At 41.6% G+C, this 17,843-nt stretch overlaps 1 long non-coding RNA gene across 1 annotated transcript in view; it reads right to left on the bottom strand.

The window, feature by feature from the left end:
• LOC140642479 (uncharacterized) overlaps window positions 1-17,843 on the bottom strand; it is a 39,161-nt gene that overhangs the window by 21,213 nt on the left and 105 nt on the right. The window contains exons 2-3 of the long non-coding RNA XR_012038899.1: window positions 8,603-9,896; window positions 7,319-7,503 (exon numbers count right to left, since the gene is read on the bottom strand). This is a non-coding gene — a long non-coding RNA (uncharacterized lncRNA). The remainder of the gene's footprint in view (window positions 1-7,318; window positions 7,504-8,602; window positions 9,897-17,843) is intronic.

Raw genomic sequence — 17,843 nt, 5'->3', positions numbered from 1 at the left:
TGAAATTACAGATTTTTATAGCATTTGTATTTTTATATATTTCTGAATGTTTTGTAGTAAAGCATACTACTACTCTCATAATCAGAACAAAAAATAAATACAACCTTAAAAAAAAAAAAACTACTACAACTGCTTGGTATTCTTCACCACTTCCATGGTGAATGTCTGGAAATACGTCCATTGATCAAAATTATTGGATTTGTTCTGGGTCCACGGGAAAATGGAAGGTGTTTGATATTCATTGGCAGAATTTAGCAGCAGGCAGCCTGCAGTTCATCAGTGTGGCTGTCACCAGTAGTTCAATAAATCCATTGGAATCACTACAGAAGAATTTCTAATGGGATCATGGAAACAATTTGGCTGGTAAAAAAAACACATGATTAAAAAATCATTACATTATCTACCAGGCAGGAGAAGAATTGCCTAATTTAACCACGAAAGTCACTACAAAAGACCAAAATAATTACAGTGTAAATGGATACCCAAAATAAGGGATCATTTTATTTTAATGATACCTTGAAAGAAAATTATGGGTGCGGGGTGAGTTTGCCAGAATCACGTAAAACAGCTCATTAGCACCCTTACTGGACTCAATTGACTGCTCATTTGGATCTGAGGCAGCACCCGATACCCTCCTCCCCCTGCCCCCCCACCAGCCCGGGAGCTCCTTCTTATTAATTTCATTTTGGTGCTTGGGTCTCATGTCTTCAAATGCCTGCATCTCATGTAAGGCATGCTGGAGGACAGGTCTCCCCAAGACACATCTCCTTTGAAGTTCCTACGAAGCTCAATTTGTAGCAGCATTTCATCCCTCTGTAGCCAAGAACATATTGATCCATCAGAAAAAAGTGGCAATTTGGTCCACGAGGCATATGGAGTGATGAACCAAGCAAAGAGTCCTTCCCAGAACCCTAAAGTGGGGTTTCCATGAAGCATTTGCAATGCTCCCAGAAACTTGCTTTCCCTTCCTCAAAGGAAGGGTCGGTCCATGGCCACTCTTTCCTAAGAGGCTGGAGCATGTCCTTGCACAATTGCATCTTCAAATCCAATGTCTTCCCCAGCAAAGGTGGCTCAAGAGCTAAGTGGTTGCTGGTTTATTTAATCAGGTTCTAAGTTCAAAGGCGGGTAAGTCCCTGCATTAAGGAGTGAATTATTTCAGAGGAAAAGGGGATAGATAATTTGTTGACCTGCTATGGGATCAAGGGTGCTATGGGGGCACAGTGAAGAGTCCGGAGCCAGGCAGGGCAGAGATGGTTACTTTTCCTTTGACAAGAAATGGCTCAAGGTAATTCCAAATAAGTTAGGCAGACGAGAGGACAATGGGATCATTCTTATGATGCCTGACACAAAATACTCTGAAAATAAGCCCAATATTGCTGGGTTTTATTGTTATCGCTGTTGTTTTGTTTTTATGAAAACAGCTTTTCTCTCCAATTACAATCCATGTTCAGCATGAAGTTCTTGTATTTCACTGGCTTGAGACAAGAGGTCTTACACTCCAAAGATCTTGTTTTAAAAAAAAAAAAACTCGGGATCCCTGGGTGGCACAGAGGTTTGGCGCCTGCCTTTGGCCCAGGGCACGATCCTGGAGACCCTGGATCGAATCCCACGTCAGGCTCCCGGTGCATGGAGCCTGCTTCTCCCTCTGCCTGTGTCTCTGCCTCTCTCTCTCTCTCTGTGACTATCATAAAAAAAATAAATAAATAAAATAAAAAATAAAAAATAAATAAAAAAAAAAACTCAACTGAGTCAATCTGAAGATCAAATTGGTTTTACTCGTTGGTTCATGAGTCACATAGCAACCCATCCAGCAAGCAGAAAAGAACTCCCAGGAGCTGTACAAAATGGAAGACTTTTCTAGACAGAAAGACGCAAAAGCAAGGAAGTTATTCTAGCAAAGAATGGGTCATTTCAGACAAGGTCACTTGTGGAAGAAATGTTGATATGCAACCAATGTTTTGTGTTAAGACCCCAGGTGAAACATCTCAAATGGGAAAAGAGGCCCAAAACCTGCCCCCAAACTCCTGAGGAGTGCCTTCAGGTAGGTAGGATCTTTCTGAGGTAGGAAAAGATGAAGGACCCTGGGAAAAGGAGGAGCACTATGTTGGCGTGCTAGGAAGGTAGTGCCACTGGAAGGCCACCAGGCCAGCCCCAGGGGGTGGGGGTGGGGTAGAGATAGAATCCCATCCCTTCCTCACCCCAACCCTCTCCACAGCAGCAGTTCTTGGTTCTTGGGTGTGACTAGGGTCCCTCTGAAGGAAGGAGGGGTGGCAGCTTGGGTTTTCCAGTGATTCTCCTAACTGAGAGCTACAAATTAAAGGCAGCGCCATCTCCTCCTCAGTGAAGCTGTTCCCAGCATCCTCAATCCTCCTCAACCAAGATGGATCGGCCAGGGTTACCTGAATTTGTAATAAGACTAATGGCAAACTCTTGCCTGAAAACTCTGATAAAAAGAAACAGATATTTCTCTTTACTGGTATGAAGGGATGATCTCTTTCTCAGTTAGAAGTCAAAAGATATGAGTGAACCACCTAAAGGGTAGAACATGATAAGCGTTTAAAACAACTATGCTGGAAACATTTCTCTGGGCCAAAAGGTGGGAGAAAGCTCTCCTTCCCCTTCCCTTCTTCCCCTCCTTTCTCTTTACTTCCTTCCCTAAAGAATTCACTCCTGAAGCCATTAGGTGGAGGCAGACCACAGTGGGCTCCGACGAGCAGTGGGAGAGGGTCAGAAGCTGCAGAGCCCAGAGCAGGGGGGCAGGGACCAGGTGGGATGAGAAAGGAGCACACACGCAGGTAGCTACATGGGGGGGGAGGGTCAGAGCCCAGGTGAGGTGGGGGCGGGGGGGCAGCACAGATGATGGCCAGACACACAGCAGGTGAGGAGGGTGCCCAAGGTGAGGTGTTCAGCGAGGATGTCAGAACCCAAGCTGGGCCAGGAGAGGCCACACAGAGGGGTTGGCCTCCAGAGGGTGCAGAGCCCCATCCGAGGGTGAGGGTGTGGAGGGTGACCATACAGAGGAGGAGATGGTGGCGGAGAAATATCAGTGATGCTCTGGGTGATCAATCAAACAAGCAAATTAAGGGTGGAGCCGAGTCTCTTGTTGTCAGAGAGGGAAGCTACAAATATGAATCCAACAACATCGGTGTTGAATTCGAATCAGAGCTATGGATGCGAACCTACAGTATTCCACGTAAAAGCTAATCACAGAAAAAAAGATTGCACATGTGAGTGCATGTGGGCATATGTGTTACTCCTTGGGAAAATGGCTCATTCCCCGGCTGGAGCAGGAAGGTACGAGACAAGCCTGGAGCACCTTATGGTGGGAAACAACGCACCCATAGAATGACAAAGACATGTCCAGGGACATAGAACCCAACTTGCAAAGGGTCCACCGACCAAACTCAGGGACAATTAAGCAAGAGCATCTCTCTCTTTTTTTTTAATTTTTAAATTTATTTATGATAGGCACACAGTGAGAGAGAGAGAGGCAGAGACACAGGCAGAGGGAGAAGCAGGCTCCATGCACTGGGAGCCCGACGTGGGACTCGATCCCGGGTCTCCAGGATCACGCCCTGGGCCAAAGGCAGGCGCCAAACCGCTGCACCACCCAGGGATCCCAAGCAAGAGCATCTCATGCGTGTGTAGCCCACGACAGAAACAGGAAGGAAACCATGGGTCCTTACAGACTTCATCAATGCAACAATTGAAAGTTGGAGGCTGAATGGGATATTTACGTGGTTTCAGTCAGATTACCTCCCCCAGAACACCTTAAGGACACCACCTTAATCAAGGCACCAAAATGGACATTGCCAGTCACTGGACAAATTAAAATCCTGTGCATCTAGAGAGGATGCAGTGGGAGAACATAGCCTCCCTTCTGTGATTTCCCAGCCCAAAGAGAAGAATCGAAATGGAATCATGAGCAAACAGCAGGCGAACTCAAACTGAGGGACAGTCTACCAACCAACCGGCCCATAACCCTTTAAAGTGTGAAAGTCAGGAAAGTCAAGGGAAGACTGAAAATTTGCTGTCAGATAAGGAAACCAAAGAGGCATAATAACTGCATGGCATGCATTATTCAGAACTTGATCTCTTTGCAATAAAGCGTGTTGATTGGGGCAACTGGTGAGACTGTAGGGGAGACTGCAGTTTAGACAGTAGTGACGCGTGTCTTTACATTCCCGACCAGGATGGTTGTACTGTGGCCACGTGGGGGAAAGCCCTCGTCGATTGTGTGCAACATGCATTACAGTATTTAGAGATGAGGGGCAGCAGCTGGGCAACTTCCTCTCCACTAGTTCAGAAAACATGTTTTTAGACCATAGTTGCAAACTTTCCATAAGTTTGTGATTGTTTAAAAGAAATTTGAAGTTTTTTTTTTTTTTTTTTTTTTTTTTTTACATCTAGATAAATATGTCCTGTGATGACAATGAACGACCTGATAGGAAGGCTCTCCTACAACTATCAGGGTGCCTGGCCGTTCTACCCGCTGTGGGTGAGACAGAACTTTCTGGGGCAGTTCTTTGGGTTCCTCCAAGAGCAGCTGGGCCTTCATCTTTGAAGTCTGGTTTTCTCTCGACCATGGAACTCTCGTTCCAGATGATTTACGTTTATGATTAGCATGGCTTCTCCAGGCTCAAAAATCCATCCTATGCTTAAGAGAACTTAAAACACAAAAGGCCAGGCACCTGTGCATTGAGTTTCCTTGCCAAGTAGCACAGGATTGTTGCCACCAGCTGACATCTGTACACTGTGTGCACACAGTGGCTCACTGGTCAGAAGCCAAAACTTTTGAAGGATGCCAAATGGTTGGGGCTGAACCAATGGTTGAACCATTGATGCCAAATGGTTGGACACCAAGAGAAAGCCATTCCTCCTCTTCTTCCTTCTTCCTCCTTCCTTTCTTCCTTTCTTCTTCTTCTTCTTCTTCTTCTTCTTCTTCTTCTTCTTCTTCTTCTTCTTCTTCTTCTTCTTTCTCCTTCTCCTTCTCCTTCTCCTTCTCCTTCTCCTTCTTCTCCTTCTTCTTCATTGAACAAATACTTATCAAGTAGTTAATTTGAGCCAGACATTACACTCAAAGAAGGGGATGGAGCTGTGAATAAAATCTCGGTCTTTCTCCTCAAGGAGAGTACAACCTAGGGCACTGCCTAAAGACCACATTTTCTAAACTGAACAGTAACATATTCACACAAAAGCACACAAATCATAATTGCACCGCTCAGTGAATTGTCCTGAACCAAACACACCCGTGTGATGAGCACCCAAATCAAGAAATAGAACATTAAGAGAACCTAAGAAGCCTTGCTGCCCTTTCCAAGCACCACCCCTCCTCCCTGACCTCCTGACTTCTAGCAAAGCCTAGTTTTGCTGGCAAACCTTTCCTTGTAAGGGAGATTTAAAGGAGGACACCTAAGTACTGGCTCTTCTAGAATTTCTCCTCCTGGGGACCAGGATCATATAGCGCTAACATTATCTCCTCGCACAGTGACTTGATTCTGCTTCTCCACAGTGCTGAGAGTTGCTGGTTAATGGTGACAATTTGAGCTTTGCCTGGTATGGATCTGGATGATAATTCCCATATGAAAAAGTTTGAGCAGAATTGCTGAATTTGGTTGCCAGCAGGGGGTCCCTTTTGTTAGGCCAGATGCATCATGGCGGGATAGAGCAAGCACCCAACTCATGCAAAGGCCTAGCAGCAACCCTCAATGTAGGAGTTGTTTGGGTTGGCAAAGTGAGTGGAGAGGCACAGTGAGTTTTATCCGTGGATCCCGTGGCCGTTCATGGGCTTGCGTGATTCTCAGGCGGCCCAAAAAGAACTCAGCCCTTGTTTCTTTAGCAGGAGGCCTTAATGAATACCTCCCTAATTTCCCATGGTGGTGCTGCCCCCTTGGGGCTGCTCACTTCTATGTCAGTAGATCCCACCTCTATCTCAGGGACTGTTGAATTCAAGTGCTCTTTTATTTGTGTAACAGAAAGCCCCACAGAGCTCAAGAGGAAGTAGGTGTACGTTTTCAGCTCGGCCGGTGAAAGTATCTCTAGTTTTTAAAGAAATTTCGAGCAATTGCAGGGCTGTTGAATCCCTCTCATCCTGAAGACTGCCCAGAGACAGAGTCCATTCCTCATGGAGGTCATAGGTCCCTCCCTCACCAATCCCTTCCTCACATCCTTTTCTTTTTCCTCTCATTCTGACCTGTTCTTTCTTTTCACTTTTCTCTTCCTTTCCTTCCTATCTTTTTCCTCTCACTCCATTATTGCTTCTAAGGCTTCCACTTGGGTCTCATCATTTGCAGTTGTATGAAGAACAGAGAGAAAGGAAGACAAACTCTGCCCCAGAAGTGTGGTAAGAAGGAGGAGAATGTTCCTATAGATGACAATGTTCGTCACCTGCACGGAGCAACTGAAAATGGAGAGACACGTATTGCTACTGTAGGGAGAGAAAATTTTCACCTTTACATTTGGGTCTCCAGCCGGGCCTAAGAATTAAACTAACATGAGACAGATAAACAGGAGGAAAAGCATACATACAAGTTTTAGTTACTTTTTTTTTTTTTAGACTTGTACAAGAAAAATGAAGATGCAAAGAAGCAGCTAGAGTCAAATGCTTCCACATGAAGTTGGACAAGGAGGACTAAACTGTGAGCACGTGACAAGGCAGAGGGGCTTAGGCTAGGGTAGTTAATTAGGGAGAAGCAACTAGAAGGCTAGATTAGTTTATTTTTTTAAATTTTTTTTCATTGGAGTTCAATTTGCCAACATATAGCAAGCATAACACCTAGTGCTCATCCAGCCAAGTGCCTCCCTCATTGCCCATCACCCAGTCACCCCAACCCCCCGTCCACTTCCCCTTCCACTACCCCTTGTTCATTTCCCAGAGTTAGGTGTCTCTCATGTTTTGTCACTGTCACTGATTAGTTTAATAGGTTTGTTTGCACTCTTGGCCTTGACTCCTCGTCTCTGGTGATACGAATGTTTCTTGCCTTCTGCTATAGGCAGGACATCTTCCATATCAGCATCTCATCTCCTGCTTTCAGGAGGAAAAAGGAAGGATGCCCTCCATGGATCTGCTGTTTCTAAAGTGCCTTGAATTAAAAATGATCTGGAATAGGATATTTTGGGGTCATATCTTCTAAACTCTTTCACTATATAGGAAATACTTTCCATGAAGTCTTCCTTTTAAAGAAGAATTTTGAAGAAGGTGCCAGAAGGGATGACTAAGAGTCGTGTCCATCACTAAGATAAACTTAAATCTATAGAATATTCCATTTGAGCCCATTTCCAGAACTTAGAGATCCTAAAAAGTCATCCAACCCAATACCTTCGTTTCACAGATCAGATGGCAGTCCCAGAGAGGCTGATCAGCTTACGGTCACACAGGTAGTCAGTGGCAGGAACCCACATCTAAAATGGGGACTGCCCTTTCCCTTGGGATCATTCTTGTAAAGTTGGTAAACAAGCCAACTTCCTCCTAGGAGTCCTGCTTAAGTGGCAAGCTCTACCAAGCTGAAAAGTAAAAAATGACAGTATCATTTGCAAAAGCATCCCACAGAACTAATTCCAGCCTTCAGAAAGCACAATAGAAAGTAATCCTCTAGCTGACTACCTTAAATTATGGGCAGCACATTTAGTGATGTTTCTCTGACTTACTCATTTAGGAAGTGTTGAAACTTTTCTGAGGAGTCCTATCTTTTTGTCTTCCTGTGGTTTTGTTTGAAATTCATTAACTGCTTTCATCCCCTGTGATCCCCTTCTCTCCCTCCCCACTCCTTCGCTCTTCCACCCCACCCCATCCCGGGTCAAATCTGAAGGATCTGCTAGGGGAATATCATAGTCACCAAGGACCTATCATCATCACCAAGATTGATCCCATATGGTGTCTACAAAGATAAGGGAGGAGGCCACGGTGCTTGCGTACTCCACAGGGATGATGTGGGAACGCAACTCCTTTTGTCTTCATTCCCAGTCCCTGAGATGAGCTCAGCCTGCTAGAACCAAGAATTTCTACTCCCCTGGCTTCACTAGCACTTCCAGCCATGCTTTTTCCATTTCTTCAACTGCGTTTCAAGAGCAATGGGATTCAGAGGTTTGAAAAGCTTTAAAAAATATATTTCATGTGATCTTGTGCCTACAGAATTCATGCTCCAATTTACCTTTGAGCTCATGCCTATTCTTACTAATTCAATTGTTCCTTTTGTGTCTATAAATTATATTTGGATTTTTTTTCTTTCCCCCAGTTTGTTTAGTTTCCAGGAGAGAAGAATTCTCATCTCAGGCTCTAATTACAGCCCCAGCACTAGTCTATCATTTGTTTCCAAGATGTTTGAAGAGGTGTCTCACTGAGTTCTTCCCTTTCAAGCTGGCTTCTCAGAATGTCAGTGGAGATTTCCAGAAGCTTCTTCCACTAACCATGTGTTGATTTGAACCCTGAACGGTTTCCCCCAAGTTATGTGCTACAGTGGAGGCAGGGAACCACAAAAGACTAAGCGCCCTCCAACATAATCCTTATAGCATTGGTGCTTGGAGCATCCTTGTCTTCAACTACAAAATGACAACTATTAATAACATTTTGAGTTTATTTCTTTTAAAGTAAGAAGCGACTTACTGTCTGGTTTCTTCTCATGGTCTTTGTCTGGCCAGCTGTGTTTGCAGAAGCCAGGAAAGACTTGCTGAAGAAGGAAGATCTGTCTGGTTGGACTAATTGCTTGCCCAGTTACCCAAGCATTACGACTCATGCCAATGGCCACAGTATTGAACGGTCAGCCAGAAATGGACATGAAAGAGAAAGAAAACATAAAAGCAAGTCTACTCTAGTAAACTGCATGGCATTCAAGGAGGGGAAAGACAAACAACTCAAAACACAGCCTTAGAATGTTCTCAGCAAGAAACAGACGGCCCACAGGGGGCCTCTGGAACTTCCTTCTGATGCAAAGTTCAGTTGTACCCCAAAGTACTGAGTAACAGGAGGTCAGGCCCTGGTAAAGGAAAGCAGACTCTCTCACCTTACGGAATGCAGCTCTGTGAAAGATTTATCACGTAGCTGATGGACTTGCCACATGTCGAAGACTAACTTTTATTTTATGAATTCTTTCCCCCACCCCTCACTCCACACAATAAAAACTGTAATTGTGGTGATAGGAAAGTGTCTGTAACAATTTTAACACATGTGAGATTACCCAGGAGGTGTATCATATGTAGGAGGTTTCAGAATTTCATTAATCCACCTTCTAGGAATGTGATATTTTACAGACTGTACTTGTGTACAGGACAAAGAGAGCGAATTCCAAACAGACACTAAAGAACAGTCCCTCTTTTTCCAAACTGCTCCTCACATTTCTCTAGCTGAGTGGTTCAAAGGCAGAAAAGTAACTTGTTGGATGCTCTGTTACTGGCTTCTGACCCAGATCCCCTTCAGAAAACAAGTAAATTCTGTTTGCAGTTTACCAAAAATAGGGTTAGGAGCCAGACATTATATTAAATGAACTGACTGGGCATGAATGCCACTCGTTAATTTCCCTTTGTTAGATTTGCTCTACCAACTTCAATTTCAAAGATGTTAAAAATATATATATATTTGATATATATATGAAATATATGTATATATCTCGCTGAGTTGAACTGTCTCTGCAGGGTAGGCTGGCAAATCCTAGCAATGAATTTCCTGGGATGACCATTTACAGCTGTTTCCTTTACATAAATATTAGATAAGAATGCCCCTCTTTTTTAGGAAAAAGGATCTGTTACCCATAAGCCCTTGTGCTTTAGAGCTAAATGCCATTGTTAACCTGCTGCCACTTCTAAACTTCTTCTCTCCTGGAATGTGATCTCTGAGTATCTCGTTGAATCAAGGCACAATGTTACATAGGTATCTTCTTGCTCCAACCTGACTCATGGAAGCTCTGCCAACAGAACAAGCATAGATCTGAATATAAACTAGAAATATTTCATCATGATTCAGGACCACATGCAACCCTTGTCCAGAATTTAAAGATATGTAGAGGGCAGCCTCTGTGGCCCAGCGGTTTAGTGCCGCCTTCAGCCTGTGGTGTGATCCTGGAGTCCCGGGATCAAGTCCCACATCAGGCTCCCTACATGGAGCCTGTTTCTCCCTCTACTTGTGTCTCTGCCTCTCTCTCTCTCTCTCTCTCTCTCTCTCTGTATCTGCCATGAATAAATAATCGTTTTTAAAAAATAATGATATGTAGAACTACAGAAGGGAATTTAGTTCATCACCTTGTCACTTTAGACCCATGCTCAGATAATCTGCAAAAAGTTTCCAAAATTTTTAAAACCAATCAGTAGTTGTTGACACATCTTTGCAAAAAGAGTTAAGAATGCAATGGTAAAATGAGCTATATGAACCATTACAGACAACTGCATGATCCTGCCCCACTTTTATAAACCCCTCTACTGTAGTCACTTCTATAAGCTTCTCCCTGTCTCAATTGGCTCCAGGCATGCTGGTCTCCTTGCTGTGTGCAAGTCAAACCCCCACTTTAGGGCAGTTGCCATCCCATCTGCCCAGAGCCCTCATTCCCCAGTTGTTCAAATGGCCAGCTCAGGCCTTTGCTCCAAAGCGTCACTCAATACTTCCTTCTGATTGGGGCCAGCCCTGACTATTCTATTTAAAATTGCATGCTGCTTTCCCACACTCTCCATCCTATTTGCCTTTCTTTCTCTTTTTTGGGGTAACATTTATGATCTTCTGATATACTACATAATTTACTTATTTTCTATGTCTATTGGTTGTCTCTCCTCTCTCCACACTAGAATGTAAACTTCATAAGGACTGGAGTCTTGGTTTTGATCACTGACATATCCTGAGTGGTAGACGAGTACCTGGTATATTATAGGTGTCCCATAAGTATCTGTCAAATGTATAAGTAAATGGCTCAAAGAAGCAGAAGACCATATAAAAAACAATCATAAAGGCATCCAACAAGAAGTAGAAATTCCTCCTTTGCTGGGGACATTTTGAGGGAAAGAAACAGAATAGAGCAAAGAGGTTAGACTGTAGGGCCCCAGCTCTTCCTGAGGGCTGAAACCCTGTGGGAGAGGAGGCCTGCTTGTCTGTAGGAATCCCCATGGAGCACTGGCAAAGAGATTCTAGTACAATTCTCCAAGTATGGCTCAGGAGAGTACCTTCCCTGTATGCATACTTCTTAGGTTCACCCTGGGCCAAGGAAAAGAGGAAAAAGAAGGACTAAAAACCTTCGGGGGAAAAACTACAAGTACCCAAAAGACACTGGGTTAGACCAAACTTGGTCATTTTAAACTATTTTTAAAAATGAATTACTTTCATGGGTTGATAGCTTTAAATGGTTTCCCCACCATCAATAGGAATGAGGCCTATCATAAAAAAATAAAGAAAACTACTTTAATTTTTGGCACATCTGAGCTATAAGGCATAAACTCTAACCTGCCATAGTTGCACAGTCTCTACGGCTGGACATTAAGCATCACAAAGAAAGGCCCCTATTTGGTTTACTGCTCTATTCACAGCATCTAGCATAGTGCCTTCAGTGTGGTAGATGATAAACAGCATTGGTTGATTGGATCAGTGGTTTTCTTAAGAATGAAGCAATAAATCCATTCCATATGTGTTCTGGGGTCAAACTGCCCGAGTTCAATACCTTTGCTCTGCCAGGAGCAGTATAGACAATGGAATGGTCATATCTTCATCCTGCTGTGGAAGAATTATTTATTGAAATACTAATTTGTATTTTGTTGTCATCATATTTTTCTATCCCATTCTAAGCACATGGATGGACCTTCATTACTCTAAGCCTCAAGGGAGGTAAGCCAGCCAGCCTGGCTAGTGAGGAGGATGTATGCTCCACCTCGGTGATTTCAAGGAAAGGGCAAGCTCTCAGAGAAAGAATGGACTACATGGCCTAGTATCCACCCATTTTCAAGGGACCATGATGATCTGGATGGTGAAGATGTCAGTAGCATGGCAGGCTAAAGATTAAGGGCGCATTTTCCATTTTCTAAGAACCACATAAGATTTTTGTACAGCCCTGGGCAAGATATGTGGGCCCACTTCATTAAGCATAAATTTCCTGCTGTCACAGCATCGGTGGGGGGATTGTTTCTGAGTCAGATTTGACCTGACATAAAGAAAACAAAGACAAATGACCTCTTTTCACACTCAGCTTTATGGAGAAGGATTCACAGCAATACACTCTTACTTTTAAAACTTACGATTCTAGAACAGTGATCTCAAAGTTCCTCCAAGAAACTTCTCCATGAAAAATTCTAAATGTCTGTTGGAAGTTGAATAAAGGGGACACTGAATTCAACTTAACCTCTTTCTAAAGTCAGCACGACATAACCCTGCAAGAAATCTGACCAGAGCTCATGAACTGTTGATAGTGCTCCTCCAGGCACCCATGGTCAGTGTCTAGGAGTTTGATGGGCTGTGGTTTGGGTTCCTGGGGTGGAGACTATGGTTGGTAACATGAATGCTTCTCAAACAGTCCCACTCTCCAAAGAGCCTGGGAAGACATTTTCCAATCTTTATAGTTTCTTTCACACTTATTTGTTTTTCAGACTTTAAGTCTAAATCTTATAATCATACTCCCACAAAGCAAAGTTTTAGAGTTTAACTGAAAATTGCATTAATTTTCTTAAAAAGTCATTCTCTACATAGAAATAAATTTTCCCTCTTCCCAGAGCTCAAATGGGCATGAAGAATTTCTTTAATTTAATAAGTGCTTTACACTTAAGACAAAACCTCAAAACTATGTTTCTTTTCCCTTCAATTAATAATTACTAGAGTTGATCAGTCTTTGAAAAGATACTTCCTGTCTCCTCTCACCAATCTCTTTCAACATTGTGCTGGAGTTCTAGCTACTGCAACAAGATCAGAAAAGGATATAAAAGAAATACTGATTGAGAGGGAAGAAATAAAAATGTCTTTGTTCACAGATGATACAATCATCTATGTAGAAATTCCAAAAGAATCAACAACAACAACAAAAATCTACTGGAACTAACAAGCATTATAGCAAGTTTGCAGAATAAAGGTTAACATACAAAACTCAATTTTTTCTTATATACCAACAATGAACAAGTGCAATTTGAAATTAAAAACACAATGCCATTTATATAAGCATTTCCCAAAGTGAAATACTTAGGTATAAATCTAACAAAACATGTATGAGATTTATATGAGGAAAACTACAAAACCCTGATGAACGAAGTCAAAGAACTAAATAAAGGGGGAGATACTCCATGTTCATGGATAGAAAGACTCAAAATTCTCAGATGCCAATTCTGCCAAACTTGATCTATGGATTCAATGCAACTCCAATAAAAATCTCAGCAAGTTATTTTGTGGATATTAACAAACCAATTCTAGAGTTTATATGGAGACTGACACTACCTGACTTCAAGTCTCACTGTAATCAAGACAGTGTGGTACTGGCAATCAAGACAGTGTGGTACTGGCAATCAAGACAGTGTGGTACTCACACAAAAACAGACACATAGATCAATGAAACAGAATAGAGAACCCAGAAGTGGACCCTGAACTTTATGGTCAACTAATATTCGATAAAGGAGGAAAGACTATCCATTGGAAGAAAGACAGTCTCTTCAATAAATGGTGCTGGGAAAATTGGACATCCACATGCAGAAGAATGAAACTAGACCACTCTCTTTCACCATACACAAAGATAAACTCAAAATGGATGAAAGATCTAAACGTGAGACAAGATTCCATCAAAATCCTAGAGAAGAACACAGGCAACACCCTTTTAAAACTCAGCCACAGTAACTTCTTGCAAGATACATCCACAAAGGCAAAAGAAACAAAAGCAAAAATGAACTATTGGGACTTCATCAAGATAAGAAGCTTTTGCACAAAAAAAAAAAAAAAAAAAGAAGCTTTTGCACAGCAAAGGATACAGTCAACAAAACTAAAAGACAACCTACAGAATGGGAGAAGATATTTGCAAATGACATATCAGATAAAGGGCTAGTTTCCAAGATCTATAAAGAACTTCTTAAACTCAACACCAAAGAAACAATCCAATCATGAAATGGGCAAAAGACATGAACAGAAATCTCACAGAGGAAGACATAGACATGGCCAACATGCATATGAGAAAATGCTCTGCATCACTTGCCATCAGGGAAATACAAATCAAAACCACAATGAGATACCACCTCACACCAGTGAGAATGGCGAAAATTAACAAGGCAGGAAACCACAAATGTTGGTGAGGATGTGAACTGGTGCAGCCACTCTGGAAAACTGTGTGGAGGTTCCTCAAAGAGTTAAAAATAGATCTTCCCTACGACCCAGCAATTGCACTCCCGGGGATTTACCCCAAAGATACAGATGCAATGAAACGCCGGGACACCTGCACCCCGATGTTTATAGCAGCAATGGCCACAATAGCCAAGCTGTGGAAGGAGCCTCGGTGTCCATCGAAAGATGAGTGGATAAAAAAGATGTGGTTTATGTATACAATGGAATATTACTCAGCCATTAGAAACGACAAATACCCACCATTTGCTTCAACCTGGATGGAACTGGAGGGTATTATGCTGAGTGAAGTAAGTCAATCGGAGAAGGACAAACATTATATGTTCTCATTCATGTGGGGAATATAAATAATAGTGAAAGGGAATATAAGGGAAGGGAGAAGAAATGTGTGGGAAATATCAGAAAGGGAGACAGAACGTAAAGACTGCTAACTCTGGGAAACGAACTAGGGGAGGAGGGCAGGGGGTGGGAGTGAATGGGTGACAGGCACTGGGGGTTATTCTGTATGTTGGTAAATTGAACACCAATAAAAAATAAATTAAAAAATAAAAAATAAAAATAAATAAAAATAAAAGACTCACTGTAAAGCTACAGTAATCAAGACAGTGTAGCATTGGTGGGAGAATAAACAAGTAGATCAATGGAACACAATAGAAAGCCCAGAAGCCGACATATATAAACACAGACAACTGTTCTTAGACAAAGGAGCAAAGGTAATACAATGGAGCAGATAGTCTTTTTTTTAAATAGATAGTCTTTTCAACAATGACATTGGAACAACTGGATATCTACATTCAAAACAACAACAACAACAAAAGAATCTAGACATGTATCCTATACCCTTCACAAAAATTGTCTTAAAATGGATCATAAATCTGAATGTAAACCATAAAACTCTTAGAAGATAACAGGAGAAACCCTAGATAATCTTGGTAATGTTGATTATTTTTTAGATACGTCAAAGGCATAATCCCTGAAAGAAATAATTGATAAACTGGATAAAATTAAAAATTGTGCTCTGTAAAACATAATGTTAGGATGAGAAGATGAACCACAGAATGGGAAAATACTTGCAAAAGACACATCTGATAAAGGACTATTGTTCCAAATACACAAAGAACTCTTAAAACTCAACAATAAGAAAACAAACAACCCAGTTTAAAATTGGGACAAAACAGACACTTCACTAAAGAAGAAAAACAGCAAATAAGCATATGAAAAGATGCTCCACATCACATACCATCAAGGAAATGCAAATTAAATCCACAGTGAGATACCACTACACATCTATTAAAGGGGGCAAAATCTGGAGCTGACATCACTAAATGCTGGCAAGGAAGTGGAGAAACAGAAAATCTCACTCATTGTTAGGAATAGTTTGTTGGTTTCTTACGAAACCAACACATCATCCAGTAATTGTTCCCCTTGGTGTTCAACCAAAGTAGCCCACAATTTATGTCCCACCAAACCTACACACAGATGTTTATAGTAGCTTTATTCATAATTGCCAACATTTAAAAGCAATGAAGACATCCTTCAGTAGGTGAATGGATCAATAAACTGTGGTACGCCAGACAATGTAATATGATTCAGCACTAAGCAGAAATAAACTATCAAGCCATGAAAAGATATGGAAAAAACTTAAAGTGCATCTTACTAAGTGAAAGAAGCCAATCTGAAAAGGCTACATACTGTATGATTCCAACTATATGACATTCTGGAAAAGGCAAAACTATAGAGACAGTAAAAAGATCAGTGGTTGCTAGGGATTGGCAGAGTGGGAGTAGAGGGGAGAGATATATAAATAAAGCACAGAGGATTTGTAGGCAATGAAAATACTTTCTACATACTAAAATGATGGATACATGTCATAATACATTTAGCCAAACCCATAGAATGCACAACACCAAGAATGAACCCTCATGTAAACTCTGGACCTTGGGGGATTACGATATGTTGAGGTAGGTTCACTGATTATGAAAAAAGTACCATTTGAACAGGATGTTGCTAATGGGGAAGACTATATACGTGTATAGGCAGGAATATATAGAAAATCTCTGTACCTTCTCCTCAGTTTTGCCCTGAATATAAAACTGCTCTAGAAAATAAAGCCTTAATTTTAAAAAAATTTGAACATAGACATCAAAAAACACTTCCTTAAAAAAAAATCACTCCTTACAGATACTTTTTTTTTAGTTTTCCTCACTGTATGTGTTTGCATATGAAATGCCACCAAATATGAGAACAACTCAGTGAAAGTAACGATTTCCTTTCCAATGAACGTGAACTTTTGTTCCAAAACTTGAATTGGAACAGGAGTTTGGGAGAGGGTCATCAGAAGACCATCCAAAAGATTAGGGCTCTCAAATGAAAAAGTGGGCAATGGAAAGGGTGGCGTGGCATCGGCTTCCCATTCAGCCTCATGGAATGAGTTTAAGGCGCAGTGGTTTGGACTCAGGTCATGGTCTCAGGATTGTGGGATCGATCAACCCTGTGTTGGGTTCCACACTCAATGTGGAGTCTGCTTGAGATTCTCTCCCTCCCTCCCTCTTCCATTACCCCTGCTCACTGTAAATAAATAAATAAATAAATAAATAAATAAATAAATAAATATTTTTAAAATGCAAACATGTCATTAATTCCCCCAGAGCTTAATTGCCACAAAACGCATCCCAAAAAATTCACATAGCACTTTAGAATGTTAACTGTAATTCATGCTGCAATGGCAGTGCTACTTGGCAATGCTACTTGCTTGAGATGAGAACTAAATGGTGATGAAAACTTTCTGTTAATAAATGTCCTTTTGGAAAGTTGCCATGACCAATGAAAGGACTTGAAATACAGCAGGAGAAATATGGTTAATCAGTCTTGCTTTTTCTATGTCTTTGCTTCCTGGGTGTGTTGAGATTTAGTGTCTCAATTAAGAACTGGGTTTTGTTTTTGTCTCTTCTAATAATTTTACAGGGAGTAAGTCAAGGTAGGTCTGGGCCAAGCTGATATTTTAGGGAAAGGGAAAAATCTGAGACATTCAATGTCAAGGCTATGGGTCAAATAACAGTGACTGGCAGCCATGTTTTTGGCAAAAATTTCTTGAGTACTTCCAGAAAGTCAGGCATTAGGCTTGATACTGATAATACAGAGGAACAAAGTTATAGCCTTCACTTTCAAGAAGCACATACTGAGTGAAAGAGATAGGTAAGTCCTTTATTTGTTCATGCTCAGATCCCTTTCTCCTTCTCATTCCAATGAGAACCATTCCAAATTTCCACCAACGCACATTTCTCAATTCTTTTTCTCCAACTCCTACCTTCCTGCTTCTCAGCAAATAGCCTTACTTCATACTTAACAAAAGAAAAGGAGTGATCAGAGAAATAATTCCCTCAACAACTCACCCACAATCTATGAGCATCTCCTCCCTTACTCATCTTTATTTCTTTTCATCCACTCTCAGAGATGAAATCCTTTTCCTTGTGTTTAAGGCCAGCCAGTTTCTGGATCTTGATCCTTCAGTGACCCTCCACTCTCTCTACCTCCTCCCTCCTCCCTCCTTCCCTCCATTTTTCACTTCCTT

This window comes from Canis lupus, chromosome 11 (assembly GCF_048164855.1).
Source record: "Canis lupus baileyi chromosome 11, mCanLup2.hap1, whole genome shotgun sequence".
Taxonomy (NCBI): domain Eukaryota; kingdom Metazoa; phylum Chordata; class Mammalia; order Carnivora; family Canidae; genus Canis; species Canis lupus.
This window is presented reverse-complemented; position numbering and strand designations above follow the sequence as displayed.